The sequence below is a fragment of the Protopterus annectens genome, chromosome 3.part0 (assembly GCF_019279795.1).
Source record: "Protopterus annectens isolate FY-2018-M chromosome 3.part0, PAN1.0, whole genome shotgun sequence".
Taxonomy (NCBI): Eukaryota; Metazoa; Chordata; order Ceratodontiformes; family Protopteridae; genus Protopterus; species Protopterus annectens.
In genome coordinates this window covers 1,978,287,499-1,978,308,163 of record NC_056731.1, presented here as the reverse complement: position 1 = coordinate 1,978,308,163, position 20,665 = coordinate 1,978,287,499, and positions in this window count along the sequence as shown.

Sequence of the window (20,665 nt, the reverse complement as noted above, 5' to 3'; positions counted from 1 at the left end):
TGTCTGAAGTGCAAAATGTTTCTTGTGTGGGCAGTTTTTCTTTTTCAGTTTTTTTTTGTTACAAATTGGAAAATGAAAATCCCACCATGGTTGTGAAGCTCTGCCCTACTGGGGCTGTGGCTACTATTATTCATATCTTTCTTCATTTTTTGCACATTTGTGAGGGTCAGGTGTTTCCTTTTGGGTATGAATTTAATTTTTTATCATTTTGACTATCCCATTGTGTGAGTTTGTATGTAGATTAGATGAATATTTTATGTAAAAATGTATTTTCAAGGTTTTATATTTTAGGTTTGACTTTTGTAATGCATATTATGGGATGCACTTTATATTTTCTGCTGGAGATGGAGCTGCCACAGCTTTATGCTGTGTTTTAATGTCTTGTTTAATACTGATGTTTTTGTAGTATTCATGTGGTGGTCTTTATTGTAGTGTCCAGCATGTTTTATTTTAGCAGTAACCCACAACTAGGTGTCAGTATCACAGGATTTACCTATGGCTGGCATGGTTCGATCCCAAAGGAGAAACCTGAGTGATGAAATGAAGCCAACCATTAACAAATCTTGTGAAATACACATCCAGGAGTGGGTTATTGCTATTATACAATGACATTTTTAACCTTTCTTAAATAGAGGTTTTGTATAATGGCACTGCAGAGTTCCTCCCCTTCTTCAGTGTTTGCTAATGTATTGTGCATGTGTAGGGGACTTGCATCCTCATGTTTAAACATTACATTAGTGCTATTCAGGAGGAAAAGTAACAGAGAAAAGAGAATCTCCGTTGTTATTATTTATTCAAAATTCTGGTGTTATTTGAATTTCCTCCTTCCTTTGTTCATCTACTAAAGAATATATACATATATACAAATAATTTAGCATATGTGAAAAGAGAATCTCTGTTGTTACTATTTATTCAAAATTCTGGTGTTCTAAACCAAAATAACGAATGCAGCAGAAGTAAGATAAAACATAAAAGTTTAATTCCAAGTGGGTGTGCACAAACGGATGAGCGCTTTCACAAATGTAGTGTCTTCAGATCCTTCTAGCAACCCCATAGATCTGCTCCTTATATAGTAGTTCCAATTAAATAATTAAACAATTAATCAACTAGTACTCATCTATTTGTATAATATGTAGACATAAACAAGATATGAATATGCAGAATAAATATATATCTCAAATCAAACTAATGAAAAATAAGTAAAAACAAAATAAAAACATTTCCAAATACATATAAAAACATATATATAAAAAACTAGTTAAAAAATTAGTAAATTGCAGAATGACTCTACCGTAATCATCAGACCAGCTGATAAGGGTGGCAAGGTGGCTGTCATGGACATGCCCTTTTATGTTGAGGCTATGACCCTGATGTTACAAGACAAATTTTATGAATCTACCTCTATTGATGATGTTCAATCTGTTGTTAGATATATAAGCAACACACTTTATGATATATTTAGCAGTAAACTGATAGATAGGGAGCTATATGAATATCTTACGATTCGGAAACCCGTTATACCTATTATACAAGGTCTCCCCAAAATTCATAAAAATGAAGTGAATCCACCCATGAGACTGATAGTCTCTGGTCGTGGATGGGTCACTGAGCATCTTTCAGTATTTGTAGAAAAACATCTGAGACATATTCTGAATGATAATGTTACAGTGTTAAAGGATTCTAAGCAGTTCCTAATTGATCTATATGAATGTATTGGCACTTCAGAGATGGTATGTGACTATGTTTTTGCTACTTTTGATGTTCAATCTTTATTCACTGTAATTCCCAATGATATAGGATTGGAATATATCTCACACTACTTGCAAGCACATAGTAATTACACAGCAGTGTTGGTGGATCTAGTGGTACACTTTTTGGAATTGGTCTTAGAAAATAATTTTTTCATGTTTCAGGATCAGGTTTATAGGCAAAGAGATGGCGTAGCTATGGGCACACCCTGTGCCAACAGTTATGCCAATATGTTCCTTGCCCACTGGGAGGAACACATCCTGTTTAAAAATTATTTGTTCTGTAGACATGTTGTTTTCTATAGAAGGTTTGTTGATAACCTTTTTATTCTTTGGAATGAAACAATACTACAGTTGGAATCAATGTTAACAACTATGAATAGTCTAACGACATTTCCTACCTTCACGATGAACTATTCTACACACAGGATTGAGTTTCTAGATTTATATATTGAGAAATTAACAGATAATCTGATTAATACAGGTGTCCATCGCAAGGTTTGTCATCGTAACTCCTTATTACTAAGGTCAAGCATGCACCCACCCTTTGTTTTCAAGAACATCATGAAAGGGCAAGCTATTAGAGCTTCTAGACTCACTCCGACTGATAGTGGTTTCTCCCAGGAGTTGGTCAGTCTTAAAAATAGACTACTAACCCGGGGTTATAATGATGATGAGGTCACATCACATTTAGAAGAGGTAGAGAATTTATGTTTCACGACAGGTATACCATATTTTGGACCTAGAAACCAACAGCAAGTTATTCGAAATTGTTCAATACACGCACCTGTTAAATTTTCCACTTATTTCACCTCTGACTTACATAATGTGAAGGAAATTATTAATAGGCATTGGGATATTCTTCTTGTAGATGATGATTTGAAACACATTGTGGGGGAGACGCCTAGTTTTCTCTACAGGAATAAAAATAACCTGAAACGATTACTATGTTATCCCAGATCTAGCAAGACCATGATGAATAATGGATATACCAAGCCATGTAATCACTGTAATTTTTGTTCATTTATAGACAGTAGTAATGTTTTTATACACCCAGATGAACATGTTATTTATTCTACTAGGGCAGATGCTAATTGTATGACACCAAATGTGGTGTACTTAGCTACCTGCCAAGTTTGCCCGAGTTTTTATGTTGGGAAAACTAATCGTCCATTAAGAGACAGAATGAGGGAACATATTTACCATATTAGGAAAGGTACCCCCCATAATGCCCTTGCAAGACATGTAGCCTCTTACAATGAAAATCATACCTTCTTGTTTAAAGCTCTAGAGATTATTAATGTCAATAAAAGAGGTGGTGACATCATGAATCACATGGAAGCAAAGGAGACTGACTGGATTATCACACTCAAGGCAGATAGGGGCCATGGTTTGAACGATAGGGCATCAATTAAACCTAAGTTGAGGCAGCGTAGGAATATTAAATAATTTTATCACATATATACCTATGCAACTCATACCAACTTTGGTGTCTAGTTAAGTTTACTCCATGAGGTTCAATTTTATGTGTTTTAACATTGATTTTAGTAAACACCTGATGGATTATTTGCACATACAGTTTTTAACTAGTTTTTTAACTAGTTTTTTATATATATGTTTTTATATGTATTTGGAAATGTTTTTATTTTGTTTTTACTTATTTTTCATTAGTTTGATTTGAGATATATATTTATTCTGCATATTCATATCTTGTTTATGTCTACATATTATACAAATAGATGAGTACTAGTTGATTAATTGTTTAATTATTTAATCGGAACTACTATATAAGGAGCAGATCTATGGGGTTGCTAGAAGGATCTGAAGACACTACATTTGTGAAAGCGCTCATCCGTTTGTGCACACCCACTTGGAATTAAACTTTTATGTTTTATCTTACTTCTGCTGCACTCATTATTTTGGTTTAGAACACTTTGATTTTTACTACGTTGTGTCAGCGTTTACTTGTGGAAAGTTGGACTCTGATATTATTTGTAAAATTCTGGTGTTATTTGAATTTCCTCCTTCCTTTGTTCATCTACTAAAGAATATATATATATATATATATATATATATATATATATATATATATATATATATATATACATATATATATACACAAATAATTTAGTGGATGTTAAGATAGGTCATTTCACCTCTGAATCTATACATATAACAAAGGGCACTAAACAAGGATGTTCCATGTCACTGATTCTATTTGCTTTGGCTATTGAAATATTGGCAGATTCAATACGTAGCAATACAAAAATCAAAGGAGTAGATGTTTATATATATAAGTAATGCTGTTTGCTGATGACATATTATTAGCATTATTCAATATAAAGAGACATTAGAAGAATTAGATATTTTAATTGACACATTTTACAGGACTTCAGGACTCCATTTCAATAAATCAAAATCAAAATTTTTATTTTTAAATAAAAAAAAAAGAATTGCAGACGAAGGGGAATCACATTATAGGGAAACAAGAATCTACCTTAAAATATCTAGGAATTGAGTTATGCAAGGATAATAATAAATAAGTCTCAAAAAACTACAATGATATCATCAATACAATTGAAATCTCTGTGGAAAAGTGGAACAAAATATTATTAACATTTGAAGATAGACTACAGTTAATAAAAATGGTTTTACTACTCAAGATTCTATATATAGCTTTGGCAATACACCAGAAAGGAATATATTCAAAGAAATGCACTCATGCCTAATAAAATTTTTATGGTTTCCTAAAAGAAAAAAAAATAGCTTTGGTATATCATATCAGACCATGGAAACAGAGAGGATTAAACTTTCCTGATATAGAAACATATATAAAAGCATCAGTATCTAAAACAATGTCAGATTGGATAAGTCCAAATTATTCTGCAAATTGGAAAGAATTACTAACTGTAATATCAAGAAATGAATTTGATTTGCAAAAAAAATTTCAAATAACAGATAAAAACAATTTGATATGGCACATATTATGTATTAGTATGCAATATAACACAATTAAGCCCACTTAAGCTCGTATGATTAATTATTACATTGACTCATTTAGGAAAATTATTAATGCAAATATAGATTTAAAAATCTGGTTTGATCTTTTAACACCATTCATAGTTACAAAGAGCTATCCACGTAAAATATACAGAGAAATAATTAATTCCTGGGAACAGAAAGGATTTGTTTGTTGGTTTCAATGTATCAAAGAACTAAAAGTTCTGGATATGCAAACAATAGAAACAACATACAAAATTCCACAACAAGCTTGGCTAACTATGCAAAGCATTCTGATGTATTCACAAGATTTATGCAGAATAATTAGTAATTCTTCATTTAAAGAAATAGCTAAACTTACAAAAATACCTATATGAAATCATATATAATGATTATGACATAGGAAACAGTGTTTCAACATTTTACAAGATATTGATAAATTATAAAACAACACCCAAATCCTCATATTGGAATTATACAACAAAAAGGCACTGATTACAGCTAACTGAAGAAATGAAATCAAATATTTTATCAATAAAACATACATCCTTTATACAATATTGGAAAGTTTTTAATTGGAAATGATTGCACAGAGCATTCTTAACTCCAGATAGAATTACTAAAATTAATTCTTCTACAAAGGGAATATGTTGGAGGTGTGAGCAAATACACAATGCAGATTGGAATCACACTTTTTTCGATTGTGTTAAAATTAAGCCATTTTGGAATGGTATTAAAAACTTTTTACAAGCATTATTTACTGAATCGTTTAACCTATGTAAAGCTCTAGTATTATTAAATGTGAATGAAGGTCCTCATTTGAATAGGTCAAACATGTATCTAGTATGGACTATACTTGCAATTTCAAGGAAGTATATAACAAGAAGATGGAATACAAACACAATACCAACTTTGGAAGACTTCTACAGCCTACTGAAGACCACAGCATTATTGGAGATTAAAATTAAAGAATTAAGGATTCATCCTAAGCCAGTTATTAACAATCCATGCAAAAAAGTCTTATCATTGATTGACACTTTACAATAACTGAACAGATACACTCTGATAACTGGATTGTTATACCTATAAAGTAATTGTATATATTGAGCTTTGGGATAGTGTCAGGCTAATGACGTAGTTAAGCTCTAACCTATTGCTTAAATCCTTGTACCTTATGTGAAGTATTGCTTCCTTAATCTGTAAATAAGACTGTCACTAGCTAAACTCTAACCTATTGTTTAAATCCTTGTACCTGATGTGAAGTATTGTATGTAACTCTTCTGTACTATGACTGTTTTTAGCTTCCTTAAGTAATATTCTGTTTATTGCTACTTTATATCTAGAATGAAAAACACATCTGTTTTATTGTTTATTAATCCTTTACTTACCTTGTAACAATATTTTTATACTTTGTATATCTGTGTGGAGCTTTTCTCCCCGGGCCTCTACTGAAAATGGAAATATGTCCAGCTAGACTAGCCCGGTCAACAAATGTAAAATAAATAAAAATAAATAATGTAAATAGTGTACATAGTTATTAAAGATGTTATATACAAATACTATGGAATTTATTCAACTGTATTTGAAAAATAAAAAAAATTTGAGGGAAAAAAAGAATCTCCGTTGTTGTTTTTCCCCGATATTATTATGGGCTCTTAATGCAAAAAAACTAGACAAAGCCCAACATAATGGGGGTAACAAAGGTCCAAAAACAGGGACAGATTTCATTCCTCCTATAAACTTAGAAAGTTACTGGAAAAGGAGGATTTGTGTTAGCTTGTATTTTTCTGAAGGATATGAAGCATAAACCTCACATTTCTGCCATTATTTAATGGCTTCACTCCACAGTGGTTTACCAGAAAACTACATTTTTATAAGGAAAAGACCAAAGCTATCAGGCAAAAATCTGGATGTTGTGTGAAAATCTGGACAGCTGAGATGTACAAGAGCCTGTCGAGACTTGAGGAGGGACAGAGAAGAAATGTAAGGAAAATCAGGTATGCTTCTGTTTCTTTAGAGTTGCAAAATGTACCTGATTTTTCTTGTAGTCTGCTCTGTCTTCTTAGCATATGCCACTAGATAATCTGGCCACTCAATAGTACTTCAGTGGCTGGACTTTTTTTATTTTATATGCTCAATTTACAATGAGTATGCTGGTTGGGCTGTCCAATCAGCATGCAGATTTTTTAATGGCAATGATCTGTTATAACCTTATTTATTTATTTGGTTTTGTGCTTGTGGTTATGATGGTTTCTGCTGTACAGGCTTAGCTAACTGTTTGCAATTAAATTCAGTTAGCAATAAGTTGAGCTGACTTGTGATTATCATTTGATGATATAAACAGAATTGTGACAAAATTATACTTATTTATTTTAGTCTCCTGTCATTTACAATTAGCTATGTCCTAGAGCACCTTCTTAGGGTGGTACTGTGAAATCTATGTCTCTTATTTACCTCACAGATTAACTGATGTGGATGTTGCTAATTGTATAAGTTCAGAGACCAATTTGAGATAAGATCATGGGACCTTGCATGTTACTATCCTGACACCTAGGATTTTTATTTATGCCCTGCACCAAACATTCAGTGATGTCTTTGCAGAACTTCAGCTGACAAATTGCCAGTCCATTTCCACACTTATTGCTGCATGGCTAAAGTCTGTGTACAAAGGATATTAGTTCTAAACAGATAATCCATTACTTCTGCTGGAGACAGGAGACATAACTAAATGCAGTTAATTTCCTATCCTATGGCTTATTTCTCATTTGCAAGGTCCACCATTAGAACCTGGGTCAACTGGGTCACAGTCAGTGTTCCCTCCATTTTAGCCATGGGGCAGACTTGATAAAATATCTGATACTTTGCTTTAGATACATGCTTTTTTTTCACTTAACATTTCTAACTAGGCAATGTCAATTTAGTTTTAAAACATAGCATTACTTAAATAGTTAATGAGGTTTGAACATCTAATACCTAAAGTTATTCCTGTGTGGAAAAGAAGAATATTTAGGGTACAATAAGAACTGGAGTTCTCATTTCATAACCTTGGATTAACTTTCAAGAACTTTGTTTTAGCATAGCAGAGACCCTCCTCCATCCTGCTTTGCTAATCAGAACTGGAATTTCTTTCCTTCCCCAGGGTATGAAATCAATCTTAGAAGTGTGATACAACATCCCAAACATTCATTGTACAACCATGTGAAGAACTGCAAGGCAAACTTGCTATTCCAGAAGCAAGTAATGAGATCCAGCAAAATTCTGTGCTAATGAATGTCACAGCAGTCCCTGGCAAAGCCACATAACCAAAATCAGTTTAGCATCATAACAAATGTACAGCATGCATTGATGTTACCTGCAGTGTCACAGCTGCCGTACAGGTAGAGCTACATGGCCAGGTCATCATCCTGCACAACAGCACCACCTTTCCAACAGATAGGAGAATGCATGCATGACAGTACAGCCATCATATATGCATTATCTCTGTCCTCTGACTGCTACAGCATACCTCTCAACCTCTTGGCACAAAAATTCTGGACAAAGGCTAAAATAGTGGTGGGACAAATGCAAAAGAAAATAGGGACAGATTTTAAATATTGTTCTTATAAACTTAAAAAGTTCCTAGAATAATAGGATTTGTATTAGCATGCTTTTCATGAAAGATATGAAGTCTGAAACTCAAATGTATGTCATTATTTAGTGACTTCAATCCTCAGTGATTTTTCAGAAAAACACAATTTTTTGAGGAACAGACCAAAAATATGCGGCAAAAAACTGGACATTCTGCAAAAATCTGGGTAGTTGAGAGGTATGTGCTACAGGCATGTCTGGACATTAGCTTGCCAAAAAATATTGTCCATTGTTAATTATTTTACCCATGTAAGCCGTCTGAAATTCAGAGGTGACCCATATACAACTATTATATGTACTTGTGTGGTCCTCATCCTCTGGCTCCATAATATTTCCTTCATAGTAGCAGAGTAATAGGCCAGTGAGTTCTCATGTGAAGATGCAATGGATAACATAGCATGAAACTGAAGAGAATGTGGCACAGGACGATGCTCTGGAACTTTCTGTAGCATGCCCACAGGAAATGGAGAGCAAAGAATGTACCCTCCATTTAGAAGACAATGACCGAAGAGAAGAGTTGTTTGCTTTAATAGAGATGGATAGACATATTAAGATCAAATAAAAAAAAGACTGCAGAATGTCAATAAAACCTAAAAAGTTAGACGTTTAATAAAACAAATGAACACAGTAATTAGGAATGTTCATAGAGATTAATGCGATACCACAGAAGTAAATAGGATATATTACTTGCAGCTAAATTAATAACAAATAAAGTTTTACTACAAAAGCACAGGGCAGTAAGGGAAAGGAAGGGGAGAAATCAAATGCCGTCATGGAAGCATAGAATAGAAAAAACTATAAATCAATTAAGACAAGAAGTGTCATTTTTAGAAGAGTATAGAACAGGGAACAGATCAACAAAAATACTCAGAAAGCTAGACATGGTAAAAAAATGTGCAGTGTCAGAACAGATCAGGATCTATCATACACTATCACAAATAATAAACCAAAAATATCAACACAGGCAGAAAATAATTAGAAGACATGCAGATAAATATAAAGGAAAAATACAAAATAAGTAATTTGTTGAAGACCCAAAACGTTTTATAGAGAATAGGGAAACAAGGCAAAAGGAATTGAAACACCATCAAAAAAGAAGAAATAAATACATTTTGGATTAATATCTATGAGGATCCTGTGGAACATAACAAAGATGTGGAATGGATAGAAAAAGTAAAAGAAAGAATAAGAAGTTCAAATGTACAAGATATGAAATGGGATGAGGTAACAGCCAGAGAAACTGAAACAAAGTTAAGAAAAGCTCCTAACTGGAAAACACCAGGCCCAGATGCAGTACCTAACTTCTGCCTAAAAGTATTAACATATTTATATGAGGCTTTGTCTATGAGTAAGAACTATTTACACGCACACCCCAAACAGACACCAACTTGGTTAACAACAGGAAAAACCATGCAGTGTCTACAGTGTCTTATGTACAGAAGGACACAAGTCATAAGGTACCAGGATTTGCAAGCAGAAATGAGGGCAGGGTGGAAGAAGGATGCCCAGGCAGTTCCAATAGTAGTAGCTGCAATGTGGTCTTATTAATAAGAATTTACAATTTTACTTAGATATGTTACCGATGCATGTAACTCAGTATGAATTGCAGAAGGAGTATATTGGGAACATTGCGAGTACTGTGAAGAGCACTACTGGCTGACATCAAAGATTGAAACAATACTAATTTCATGAACTTTAAACATACTCTGACATAGGAATGGGCTCCATTCCCATCATGGTATTAGAAACTCAAAAGACTTGGAGAAATTAAAAATAACAGAACTGCTCCACCTATATGTGAAACTTGCTACTGCAGACAGTTTGATTTTACACCATGTAATGGGGGCAGTATGAATTTCCATGTTCATATGCAGCTAATGCTTCTCCAGAACTGCCAATAGACTTCTGTGAACTATTCCTTTTTCTTTGTGGTTTTACATTGGCATGCTTCACCAAAGTAAAACTCTGAAGAGTTTTAATGAGAGCTACATTCCCCTATAGGAATTGGAAATAGGGCTCTTCCAGTCCTTACTGTCATAGGCTGAATAAGGTTTATAGGTTCATAGGTACGTACTAGGCTATTAGCTCTAGGGCCTGTATAAGCCTAGCCAAAAAGGTACCCTGGCTTTTGCCACCCAAGAAAATTATTTTCCTGTGCCCCTGTCAAGCAGAGCTACAGAGGTGATCCCCGGGGTGAATTTCCAATTTCCCATCCAATCATCAAGATTTTTCTAGAAGAGTGCTAATGAGGAGCTTTGTTTGATATAGATTGGTAGTTTGTTCCAGAGTATGGGAAGTCTCTGGGACAGGAATTTATCCCTCCAGCATGTACTGTTTATTGTGGTGACAAGGTTTAGGTCCCTAAAACGTGTAGCTCGGAGGGATTGGGATTTCTTTAAGTAGAGATGGTGGTGCTGCAGTAGCGTTGTCACCTCACAGTAAGACATTGTCCTGTTTGATTCTCAGCTAGAGCATCTTCTGTGTGGAGACATGTGTGAATAGGCATACCTTCGTTGAAGGTTGTGCGTCATGGCCAGCAACTCGGCACATAACAAATCTACTGCCAATCATTAGCGGATCGGAGTTCTGTTGTGGCGACCCCTAACTGGAAAAAGCCAAAAGACACAACAAGAGATTGTCCAACAGCTCTGGGTTTGACATAGCTTTGTATGTTAGGCAGAGATCGCCTCTGAGTACGCGATATGCATCGGAATAAAGCTGGAGTTTTTTGAGACGGTCTGCGTAGGGCATCTGTTTGAGGCTGGTAATCCTCTTTGTGAGGTATTTCTGCAGCCTTTCCAGTTGTTGCAGATGTCTTGTGAGGTACATACTAAAAGGGGTGTTGTATTCTTTAATGGGTCTAATGAGTGATGAGTAGAGGGGAACAATGACCTCTTTTTTTCCTTGATGAGAAACCTTTTGTGATGAGGTGTGCCACATAGAAGGATTTCCTGACTACTGTGGTGATGTGATTATCAAAGGAGAGACTACTGTCCACCTGTGTCCCAAGGTCTTTTATCACACTTTCGTTGTTAAATAGACTACCACCTATGTGGTAGCTCATAGGTACAGAGTTTTCAACAAAAAGGATGACAATGCACTTTTTAACATTGAGCTTGAGACCATGACTTTGACACCAGGCATCTGTCTCAGTGAGGCCCTTTTGTAGGATGTCCACATCATTAGAAGATTCGATTATGGCTCCTAGTTTACAGTCATCTGCGAACTTTGTTAGCCAAAGACCTTCTGTGTTAGCCTGTCCTTCAGAAAAGTAGATACCAAACAGGAGAGGACCCAGGACTGAACCCTGTGGTACTCCACTTGTCACTGGTCTGAAGTCGGATTTGGAGTCTGCTACTTTCACAGTGTGGGTTCTGTCAGTGAGCCAGTTGGCAACCCCTCTTGTGACATAGGGATTTATACCTACTTTACTGAGTTTATCTATAATTCCAGAGTGGGGGATGGTGTCAAGAGCCTTGGCAAGATCTAGATAGGCTGTGTGAACCACCTTACCCTCATCTACAGCTTTGCTGACTGCTTCAAAGAAGTCTATCAGGTCTAGGAAACATGAATTGCATTTTACAAACCCGAACTGGGTGGGGTCCAGAGTTTGGAGATTACTGATGTCTTTGTTTATAAGTTCCATGATGATACGTTCCATGGCCTTGCAGACCAGGCTCGTTAGGCTAATGGCACAGTAGTTCCCGGGGTCCATGGTGACTCCCCCCTTGTGGAGTGGGCTGGTAGAAACTCTGGTTATGCAAGCTGGTGTAAGGTAACTGGGTACAGTAGAGTGCTGCCTCATGCCCACAATATTTGGGATCTCAGTTCTTGTTTTATAAGTCCTTGTAAGACAACAATTATAATTATGTTTGGGATTCCAAAACGTGTTGTGCTACACTAGTGCAAAAGTTTGGAAATAATTAAAAGAGTGATTCAGCAAACAGTAATTATTGCCTTTGATTACATTATGGTTGTATGTACACTATCTATCTATTTGTCTGTCTATCTATCTATCAATCTGTTTGTCTATCTATCCAGCTATATATCCATAGATAGATATAAATGATAGATAGTTATCACTATATCCCCTTAACACTAAGTAAAAGAAAAGACCCACTCTCCAATCTAGTAGTCCTTTCTTTGCCTGTAAGGAAGAGAGATAGGCTCCTCATCTCTAAATGAGAAGCAAAAGACTGTAGCAAACCAGTTGCTAGATTTATTTCTTCATTTTAGTTTGTTTACCGGGGTAGTACACTGATCGCTAATGACCATTTGCAGGTACAGCAAGGGTGAAGAGGTTCACGAAAATAGAAAATAGAGCAAATTCACAAACACATAGCAATCACAAAAGGTAGGTAATCCCACAGACAATTGATACAATATGTAAATAATATTAGCAGAGCAGAAAATCAAATGTGAATTAATTTTTGTAGTAAATATGAGAGGGAACCAGCAGCTGAGAAGAGAGGATCAAAGTAGAAGAGATGCAGGTGAGGAGGGAGTTAGGTTATTCGTCCAGTGAAAAAGCACGTGCAGTCGTGTTTATGATGAAGGTGTTTTTTGAACTGAGCTCTGAAGATGGGGAAAGAGGAGCCTTTTTTAATGTGAAGGGGGTAAGGATTACCAGAATTTGGGTGCAAGAATGGGGAAGGAATGGTTGGTATGGTATAGTTTAGTTTGGGGTGCCTGGAGTGAGTCAGTTAATTGGGAGAAGTTGCAGAGACTGTTGGGTGGTTTTATTATGGAGTTTGGCTGCAAAAGGTAAAAGGCACCTGGTTGAAGTAGTTTGAAAACAAGAGACCTTAGGAGTAGAGCAACTCTACTGGAGACTGGTAGCCATTTAGTTTTGGAGAGGGTGATAAAGTGGTGTTCCTGAAGGGGAAGGATTGGAAATGAATTGGCAGATTTTGTTTTCAATGGACTGTAGAAAGGATGAGTTTTTTAGATGCTGTGACTATGATGGGGAGCACATATTCAGGTTCAGCAAGGAGGACTCCTTTGCCTACTGCAGCTCTAGCTAGTTTACAGAGAAAGGGATATATTTTACAAGACCAGAATAAAAGGGAACTGATCTTTTTTCCTTATGTTTTCAATGTGGCTTTGGAAGTTGATTGAGCGATCTGGCAAAAAAACAAGGAATTTAAAGGATGTGGTTGTTTCTATTGGATAACCATTCAGATCTGCAATGCTGAGATTTTTAGGAGTCTTTTTCAGCTTTTGTAAGGTTCCAAATATCATACTTTTTGTTTTAGAGGGGTTTAGGGGTAGCTTATGGTTGTTTAGCCAAGATTAAAGGCAATAGAATGCAGACTGAAGCTGAGTTTAAATAGTTGAATGTAAGGGACTGGAGCAAGAAAAATCCATGACATCTGTATAAAGAGTAATAGGAAGGTTAGGGAGATCAGAGGGTAGCTTGTTATTAAAAACTGAGAACAAAAGTGGGAGAAGTATGGATCCCTGGGGTACTCCTCTGGTAATGGGCGCTGGCAGTGATTGGGGTGGGGCTGTTTTGACTCTAACATACCTATTTGTCAAGAATTGTTGGAACCAGCTGACGGTGTTGAGGCTAACTCCAATTTCTTGGGGGGAGTGAAGGAGCAGGCAGTGGTAAATTACATTAAATGCTTTAGTTGGGTCAATGAGGAGATCTGGTGAACGTTTTCCTTTATCTATGTTCTGAAGGATCCCATCTGTAAGTGACTATAGTATTGTCATTGTGCTTTTGCCAGCCCAGAATCCATGCTGATTAAAAGTGAGGAGGTCATACTGTTGGACTGTGCGTATCACACCAATGATCAAGGCTTAGCACGTTTCATCTTAAGTGCTGAAGTGATCGAAATGTGTTCATTTAATCCTGGGTAACTTGATGCATTAAGTTTGAATTGCCATTTTCCCTCTCTGAGTTCTAAATAATTTTCCCAGGTACCTCCCTTTCCATCCATAGCCACAATTTCTAATATTCCAAAAGTGATCATTTTAAAGTTGTTACCAATCTGGGAATTTTTGTATAATGTGCTGTTAGTATTTTTCTTCTTGCATTGTAATTGTGTTCATAAATTCCTTTGTGCAAAATGCGCTCCATTTTTCCTAATTAGAATGCAGGACATGTGAAGTATTTCACTAGGTAAAGCACACCTTTGGTGGCACAATTACCCTACACAAATTGAATTTTTATTGCCCTGTATGTGTCAATATTAATAGTAGGTGTTTTGATTGCATAACAGCATTGACTGCAGAAACCATATTTTTCCTGTGTAGAGATCTGGAGAAGTGTACTGACTACAATCTAACATCTTTTTTAATATTCATACTGGTCTTATAAATAAAGTTTGTTTTTTCTCCCTCTCTTGTAGAAATATCCGGGTCTACCTTAAAATGCTCCAAATATTATTAATAATGTCTCTAACAGCCTGGTGGTGATCATTTTTCTTGAGAATGAAAACCTGTGAACACCTTGTTGTATTAATATTAATCTTACTAAAGTTGGTGTTGAGAGGGAGTGTGGAGTAGACTAACATGGTGTATTTGGTCCTCAGCTATTTATGAGTTCTTTCTTTATAGTATCTAGAAGTTTTTGAGATAATCTCTTTTTTGAAACGTATATCATTTCATATTCCTCCATAAAAATGTTGAAATTCGAGTTTATCCTAGCTACTCTAACTGACCTTTGAACACGTTTTTCTTGATATGGAAGGGATGATTACTGTGATAGTGTAAGTAAATGGTCAAGAAGGTAGGTTATCTAATAGATGGTTGTTTCAAATCTAATGAGAATTAAGTCTTTTTAAATAGTAATATATAAATAAGTGACCCGATTATGTCCTATTTGTTATGAAACCTTAAAAAAAATGTGATTGCATTGATATATGTGATGAAATCTAATATGGTTTTACTCAGACAAATCCAAAAAAATGAATATATCATCTAGATATCTTGAGTGAAACTTCCAGTTGGTGTTATAAATGGAAACTGTAATGCATTCAGCTTCTTAACTATGCATAACCAAGCTAGCATATATTGTGGTGCATGCAGCACAATAGCTATTCCTTTTAGTTGTTTAAAATACTCCCCTTCAAAAAACATGTAATTGTTATGTAAATTAATTCCATGATGTTTGCAAATGACATTGTGATCTGTAGTGAGTGTAGGGACCAGGTTGAGGAGACCCTGGAGAGGTGGAGATATGCTCTAGAGAGGAGAATGAAGGTCAGCAGGACTAAGACAGAATATGTGTGTGTGAATGAGAGGGAAGATAGAGGAATGGTGAGGATGCAGGGAGTAGAGCTGGTAAAGGTGGATGAGTTTAAGTACTTGGGATCAACAGTTCAGAGTAATGGTGAGTGTGGAAGAGAGGTGAAGAAGAGAGTACAGGCAGGGTGGAATGGGTGGAGAAGAGTGTCAGGAGTGATTTGTGAAAGATGGGTACCAGTAAGAGTGAAAGGGAATGTCTACAAGTGGGTAGTGAGACCAGCTATGTTGTATGGGTTGGAGACGGTGGCATTGACAAAAAGGCAGGAGTCAGAGCTGGAAGTGGCAGAGTTAAAGATGTTAAGATTTGTACTGGGTGTGACAAGGATGGACAGGATTAGGAATCAGTATATTAGAGGGTCAGCTCAGGTTGGACGGTTTGGAGACAAAGTCAGAGAGGCGAGATTGCATTGGTTTGGACATGTGCTAAGGAGGGATGATGGGTATATTGGGAAAAGGATGCTAAGGATGGAGCTGCCAGGTAAGAGGAAAAGAGGATGGCCTAAGATAAGGTTTATGGATGTGGTGAGAGAGGACATGCAGGCGGTTGGTGTGACAGAGCAATATGTAGAGGACAGGAAGAAATGGAAACAGATGATCCGCTGTGGTGACCCTTAATGGGAACAGCCAAAGGAGAAGAAGTCCATTAAAAGTTGTGTAAGTTTGTCAACAAAATTAGGAGGTTTTAAGAGTGCTGAATGAAAGTATCTTAAACCACTGACATGAGGTATATAATTAAATATGTCTACTACGTCCACCATCACGAATGAGACATTTTCAGAAAAAAAATGGAATTTGAACTTATTTAAAAGGTGCCATAAATCTTTTAAAGTATGGTGGGGAGAAGTGAGAATCCCTTTTAACATATGGTCTACATAAACTGCTAGTTGGTAAGTTTTTGAACCATATGTTGCCACTATTAATCTAAATGGTGGATCTAGTATGCTTTTATGTGTCTTTGGAATTCCAAAGGCAAATGGAACAATCAGATCCTTAATAGTCAAAAATTCATTTTCTACAGGTAAATGACTCCTTGTAATAGGCAGTCACCCAAAATAAATTTCTTTTTTTGCATGCATGCAGTGTTAATCTCATTTTGTATACTATTTCATACTTTTCTTGGTCATGGAGCATATTATAAATTTTACTGATGTAGTCTATCTTTTCCATTAGGACAATTCCCTCTCCCTTATTAGGTTGCATCACTCTGAGGTCCCTATTGGTCCCCAGGGTTTGTAACAATTCTTGTCCTTCTTTGTTTAACTTATGTGACCTAGGAAAAGCAAAATAACTTTGTAAGTTGTATAATTCTTTAGTAACACATCTCTCAAACGTCACTACTAAAGTATTACGTGGGGAGGGGGTTGTAAATACTTTTTTCTTTCTTGATTGAAAATATACCCCTAGTGAGACAATATCTGATCCATCAAAAGTAACCAAGAAATTAAATTTTCTAGTAAATAACTTAAATTCAGTAAGAGTATGTCTGATATCCATCTTTTTGCCAGGGATGAATTTTACCCACTTACTAAACAAAGAAAAATGAGATTTGTTGACCTCAGTTGTACCATAATTAAAAATACTGAAGCCTCCAAAGTATTCAAAATGACATTATGTGTAGTGAGTATACCAGTGTTATGTTAATTTGTTATTGAATTATTTTTTTTGAAAATTTCCCCTCATTTGCATACCACTCCCTTGTTTTGCCGCTTCAGTTGATCTAGTTTTGTGTCATGAGCTTCCTGAAAATGATGTGAAGCACATGCAGAATTGTGTTGTGGAGAGTTATTGGTATGAGAATTATGTTCTGTTGTCTCATGATTGTTCAGTGAAGGAAAATCGTCTAAATTGATGCTGGCATTCTGAGGTGGATTATGTCGCTCGTCCAGTCAGGATAAAATAGACAAGTCTTTTGGGGTTCTGTTCAAACAGCTTTATTATGAACAAACTCATCAGGATTGAGGCTTAATAATTTTAACTTAGATAAACATATAAACCAACGAGCTATTACACTCATACATGCTCACTCTCTGACTGCACTCTCAAAATGGCACTGAAGCTAGCATGTGCTTGCTATTTATATGCACATGCCAACCTTGAAAGGCTTCTTAAAGGTACAACACACACACTATTCTACATCCTCTCTCTTTGAGAAATACATCATACAGTATTGATGGCATTAATTGATATGCAATCAATACAAATATTTCTTTTTCATGCAATTATATAGAACTAAATACATATAGACAATTATTTCCAGGTTGCTGTGTATTTTACACTAGGTCTGGAAATACGATCAAATCATGTGACATAGAAATTAGAATTAGATTTAGCAACTGGGACTGTCTTTGCCGAATGTTCAACTTTAGGGACATCAGGAACATGATCAGGAATGGAAGTAGAAGTTAAGACATGTTCTGCAACAGGAACATTGTCTGGATTGCTCTGAGATCTAGAGTCTGTATCACAGGAACAATGCTGCAATATTGATTCTCGTATAGGAAGATGTCTGCAATTTCTCCTGCACTCCACACCCTCAGATTCTACAAAGAAGGATCTTGGCTCGATGCATATACCTGTCAACTTGACCAATCCAGTCGAACCTTTCGCCATTTGTATCCTTATTGTCTTTCCTTCTTTCAACGGACAAAGAAATTTTCTCGATTTATCATAGCTAGACTTTTGTAAAGAACACTTTCTGAATAATTGGGCTCTAATTGTTCTGTTGTACATACATTTAGGCCTCAACAAACGGGAACTAATAGGCAATGTTCTTTTAATTTGTCTAGATAGAAGTATCTGAGCAGGTGAGCCAAGTATATTGTCACGGGGTGTGTTTCTGAGATTAAGTAAATTAAAAAAGACATCAGTATTGTCACACTTTGACCTTTCAAGTAATTGCTTTGCACTCTGCACTACACGTTCAGCTAGTCCATTTGACTGTGGATATTCAGGACTACTAGTAACATGTACAAAGTCCCATTCTCTTGTAAATTTCTGAAACAACTGACTAGTAAATTGGGTACCATTGTCAGAAATAACTTTGTGTGGACTACCATGGACTGAGAAATGATGTTTCAACTTGGTGATAACAGCAGTGGATGTTATATTAGGTAGCAAAGCAATCTCAAACCAGTTTGAATAATAGTCTACCAATACTAAGTAATGCTGATTGTTCCACTCAAATATATCAATGGCTACTGTTGACCAAGGTAGTTCAGGAACTTGAGTTAGCTGAAGTGGTTCTTTTTGCAAATGAGGTTTAGTACTATTGCATACTGAACAAGAAGAAAGTACTTTATTAATGTCTTTTACTAGAGAAGGCCAAAATACTAGCCCTGTCACCCTTCTTTTGGTAGATTTGGAACCTGTGTGGCCATGATGCAAAATCTGGATATAATCATGTTGTAAGGAAGTAGGAACAACAATTTTAGGACCTTTGAAAAAATGCCATCTTCCATCAACATCTCATCTCTGTAAGGAAAATAAGTTTGCACTTCAGGTGGTACACTACATTGCTTTGACAGCCATCCAACATTAATGTAGTGGCTGAGCTTTTGCAAAATTGGATCAGTCTTTGAATGATCTCTCAGTTCATCAAGTCTTGTGGTAGAAAAGTATGTACTTCCATGACTTCAAAGTCAAAATTCTCTGTATGAATATTCCATTGCATTTCTGGGTGATCTGGATAAGGTATCAGCCTGATAAAGAAGTTTGCCTTTTGTATAGACCATTTTGAAATTGTACTTTTGCAATTTGAGCATCATTCTTTTTAATCTCACTGGGGCTGAATGCATAGGCTTCTTTAGAATAGTAACTAGAGGTTAGTTTCAATTGAATAGCTTGACCATAGATATAATCATGAAACTAAACATATAAATACTATTGCCAAAAGTTCTTTCTCAATTTGAGTATATTGCATTTCAGTTTGGGTACGAGTTCTAGATGCATAGGCTACTGGTCTGCCTTCTTGAAGAATAACTGCACCAAGACCAAATTTTGAAGCATCACAGGAAAGGGTTACTGATTTATTGACATCATAGTATCTTAATGTAGGTGGGGTGGCAATGTTTTGCTTAAGGTCTTCAAATGCCTTCTGATGCTGTTCCACCCAAGACCATATACCATTTTTTGCTCATCAACTCTCTCAAAGGTGCTGTCAACACACTGAAGTCTGGCATAAACTTGCCTAAATAGTTGACCATACCAAGAAAATGGTGTAGAGCCTGAACATTATCTGGTGCTGGCATCTTAAGAATGGCTGCGTGTTTGGATTGGTCTGATTGCAAGGCAGTGCTAGTAAATAAATGACCTAGATATGTAACTTCTGAGAGTCTCAATTCGCACTTCAGAGGATTGAGCTTTAAGTCCACTTCACATGCTCTATCTAGAACTTTCTTAAGGTTTCTGTCATGCTCTGTTTCGTCATTACCAACCAATAAATCATCTACTATTATGGCATAATGATAACCTGAAAACATTTGTTGCACTGCACACTGAAAGACTTCACTTGCATAATTTAGTACAAATGTCATCCTGAGGAATCTATACCTGCCAAATGGAGTATTGAAAGTAGTCAGTAATGAGGATTTGTGATCAAGCATCACTTGCCAAAATGAACTTTTTGCATCCAAGACAGAAAAAACAGTGGCATTTGGTATTAGAGCTGCGACTTCCTTAACTGTATGCATTGGATGATGGGTTCTCTTTAATGCTTTGTTCAAATCTCTTGGATCAATACATATCCTGATTTTGTCTGATCCTTTTTTGTGGGCTGCTACCATGGACAACACCCATTCAGTTGGTTCTGTAACTGGACAAATTACACCTTGCTGCACCATTGTATCCAACTGAGCTTTAACTTTATTCTGCATAGCTATTGAAACTTTTCTTGCTGGTCTGACCACTAGATTGACCTCTGGCTCTACCTTCATAGAATACACAACTGGAAGTTTGTCAGCTTATCATCAAAAACATCCGCAGACTCTGAGAAAATAGCTTCAGTAAAATTGGAACTACGATATCTGCTTATATGATGA